A 4,448-nucleotide genomic window follows, 5' to 3' on the forward strand; every position below is an offset into this window, starting at 1 on the left:
TTGAATAGAAGATTCCAGAAATTAGGTTGGGACGGGTGAATGGAATTCCCATAGTCCCCAACTCTTATTTTTCCTAAGGTAAAGAGCAATGTACCGCAAAAGTTGAGCATGTTTACTATCTCAGTTTTTTTTAGATAAACGTTTTATGGACATTCATTATGCTATAAGAAAGTCTAGAGAAAAAAAAAATAGATATTATAAGATTTAGGATATGATGAAAAGAGAGATAGAAAGAAATAAAAGATGTTGGTGCCTTGGTGGAATGCTTAAAATAAGTGAATGTTTTGTATTATTGTTCTTTTTTATGTGGAGTGATCTATAGGCATTACAGGCTCGTGAAAGAGATTATGCTAATATTAAAAAGTAAAAATGTAGAGGTTACCTTAATACCTAATGTTGGTATTTGATTACAATCTTCTAATCTAGACATCTTAATAACAAAATGCATTTAGATAAAAAGGTTATTGCTTCTTGCATTCTTTTTTGGAATTTTTTTTATGATTGGTCATTCCAAAAGCCAAAATTTGTAATCATTTTGGAATGTAACTTGGAGAAATTGGTTATTCCATAAGCCAAAAATGAGTTGCAGAAAGCAACTTGGAGAAATAAAAAAAAAAAAAAGCCTTTTGTGCTAAGTGGACCAAAAAGGCTAAAAGAAGCATTTGGGCCTTTGATTACTAGGATATGATATCTCAACAAAAAATATGATATCCAGAGACAAATCTTACCTGATTATTAGATCTCTGTATCCGATATTTGTTTACAAGCTAAGTAAGAATATCTACATATTACTTAGCTCTACGGAGTAGAAGCACATGTGAGATTTTAGAGAATAAGGGAAAAAGAGAGTAAATTTTTTATTTTTATTAAATTTTTAATTTTATATTTTTAAAATATAAAGAATATATATATATATATATATATATATATATATATATATATATATATATATATATATATATATATATATATAATTTAAACTAATCATATATGCAATCTGATTCAGTGTGAATGCGCCATCAAAGTCGAATAATTTAATTTAGCAACATTTCTATGTTTCTGCTGTCGATAGACGGCATGTAATTGCACATACATTCATGTTATACATGCTTATTTTCTGTCATCAATAAAAGGTTGATATAATGGTATGTCCTTTTCTTTGCGACTAAGGAACGGCTTTTAGATTTGCATATCCTTTACCATGCAGATTTATTACCCATTTTAAAATATAAAAGAGATATCTTCCTATCACATGATTAATTATGCAAACCTCCCTGAAAAGTGAGAGAAACTAAAGAAAAGAAAAAAAAAACTATTATATACTAATAATTAACGGTTAAAGTTTTTTTTTTATATATGCAGCAGACATATACTATGAAATTTATAATTACTAATTAAAAGATGAGTAGGCCTCTATTAATATTTTTGCCTCTATTAATGATGCAACATTTCTTTTGTCTAATTAATAATTTTTTTAGAAGGTTTTTCTAATTAATTATTAATATAAACATTGTAGATTGATACTAATAGTTTGTTAAATTAATATTTATCTTTTTTTTTTCTTCTTCTATACCCAATACATCCCAAAATACGGTGTAAGTTTACACTTCTTTTCTTTGGTAAAAGCAAAAATTAAAGTTGGCGAGCCACCACTCATGAAGGCCATTAGCCATGCAAAGAAAGAGGCATAAGTCAAAGAGTGTAGACGAAATGTATTATTTATTCACTGTGGCTTATCAAGCTTGAGATGAGATACCGCAAATCGTTGGCTGTAATTCATTCTGTATTTATGCATCAATTCAATGTGAGTCATTCATTAACATCAACATGATTTTAGATTCTCACGAATCACGGCCATGACATATGACAAGGGAGATCATGAAAAAGAAACAAATAGTACGCGTTTGTTTTTCCATTCAGTTTGCTGCAACATGTGTTACGAAACAAATTCAATGATCATTGACAGCAGAAATAAGAGAGATATGTTGGCGAATGTCTCTTCAGAGTCTTCCCAACGGATTTTCAAACATACTCTCGATTCAAAGGATTACAATTCCCGATAGAAAAGGGAAAAAAATTGAAAATTGGAGACAAAATGTGATTAAAAGGTAATCAAGGACAGAGAATTAAAAAAAAAAAAAAGGTTATCAAGTACAAGGATAATATGTTAGCCCAAAGATAGGACTACTGAAATTTAAATTTTAAGTCTACGAATAAAAAAATAATTATTAATATTTATAAAATAAAAAGTCACATATTATAGTAAAAATGCTCAAAATTAATATATTATATGTCTCTCTTCTTTAAAATAATAAATAAAAAGTCTCTCTCAAAATTTATCTTAGGTCTAACTCTCTGTTAGATCCATCCTAATGAATTTATGAATGATGTACAAAGAAATTTTTCTTTCTCTACTATTAATCAGGTGTAATTTTCTTAACAAATATGATAACATTCAAGTAATATATATATATATATATATATATATATATATACTTGAAGTCAGTAATTGTGACGGATACAATAATAAAGGGCATAACTAGCCAAAAGAAAAATGCAATGGTGGAACCCACAAAGCCTTATCTAAGAATCATCTTCCATTTCCAATAGTTCCTTACCACTAAGGCAACTATCGATCAATCACTCGTCATTTCCCCTTTTGGTGTGTGAGAAAGGGAAAGTGTGAGCAAAGGGGATGGCACACCAGTGACATGAGTCAGGAGATATAACTAAAAAAAGTTTTAAAAAAACATATTCTCCTTCCCTTATAACCAATAGATTATAATGAATAGTGTTCACAATGCCAACGGTTCATAAACACACACATATTATCAACTCATTTCTAGGGGGATATACAGTAACAGCTATTTTTATGGGTGATCGTGCTTATTTAGAGACCGACTATATAATTGTTGAAGTTATTCTGTTAAATAGTTTAATCAACATTAAATTTTATTAATCTAACTTTTATGCTAATAAAATTTTCATTAAGTTAAATATACAAAATTTCTCATAATAAAAAAACAATTTCGTCTTAATATATAATATAGCTAGTAGTATCTTCTAAAATATAAGTAAATGACAGTTATAATATGTACTTATGAATATTTAAATTATCTAAATTTTAATATACATAATTATTGTGATAATATCACATAATTTAAAGATTATGTATTTGTCAAAATTGCCCACTATTAAGAACATAGTAGTGGAATTTTTTCTATTAGGTGTGAATTTTTTCTTGCAAATTTAGATTCAGGTGTAATACTTTCATCACAAATTTTAAGGCGGTCCTACCATGCACCATGATTAATATTCATTAGCTTAATCTATATTGTACAATCTATCATCTTTCTTAACCGCTACCACAACCATCTTGATCGTGTTGGTTACCATAGCTGCAATCAGGAATCGACTCAAGATTAGAATGATTAGAGGTCAAATATAAAATTTAAATTTATCCGATAAATATATATGTTAACTAGCATCAAAATTCATACTCCTGTGTATTCATAATTATGTATTTTTCAAATTCATTTAACAACATATAATAGAGAAAGTGTTTATATAAAACATAAATTAAATATTTTTTAGAACACCAAAATTACAAATGATAATCATCAATCTTACATGTCACCAAGAACCCTAATAAATTTATAGTATAAATTGGTATATATGTTAAACATTATTTTATTTTTACGAAAAATCTTATTATGCTAAAAAATCCTACTAAAATAGAATAAATTATTTTCTTACTAAATTATCCTTACAACAACAATAACCAACAACATTAAAGAATAATTTGCTTTCAAATAGTTGAAAAATAGAAGAAAATATTGTGATGCCTTTATGATAGACCTTCAAGTCTTCGCCTCAACTTGATATATAATATGTTTTCCTAGTTTTTTTTTCTTGGTTTCATTTTGATTAGGGCCTTAATTAGGCTCCCTAATGGTATCCCAAGACATTCTTACAAGCTTTGGTCTTTTGAATCGGCTATGAAATTAATCCTCAGGCGACCGAGGATTAATTACACTTACAGTTTATCATGTCTCCCCTAGAGTGTATTCTATCAAAATCGAACTTAAATCATCCCCCACAAACTCAATGTGTGTTGCTAATTGAACTATACTCATTACGTTATTTTCCTAGGTTTACATAGCACATGTATATAAACTCTTGTACTTGAAAATGAAAAGCACGTTGAAACCTCCTGAATATTAATTAGAAGTATAAAAACAAGACGATAAAAATAGACAAAATATAGAAAAAGTGAATCATTGAAAGTTTATTTCATGGACAAACATTAATAAATAACTTTTAATTCTCAAATCAATATAAAGTGAATGCTAATAAAATTATTTATACATTTTATAATAAGAATAACATATTAATTATTAGGAAAAAAAATATGATTATGGCCCGCCTCATTAGACGGCGCCAAGAAA

Source organism: Glycine max, chromosome 6 (assembly GCF_000004515.6).
Source record: "Glycine max cultivar Williams 82 chromosome 6, Glycine_max_v4.0, whole genome shotgun sequence".
NCBI classification, from domain to species: Eukaryota; Viridiplantae; Streptophyta; class Magnoliopsida; order Fabales; family Fabaceae; genus Glycine; species Glycine max.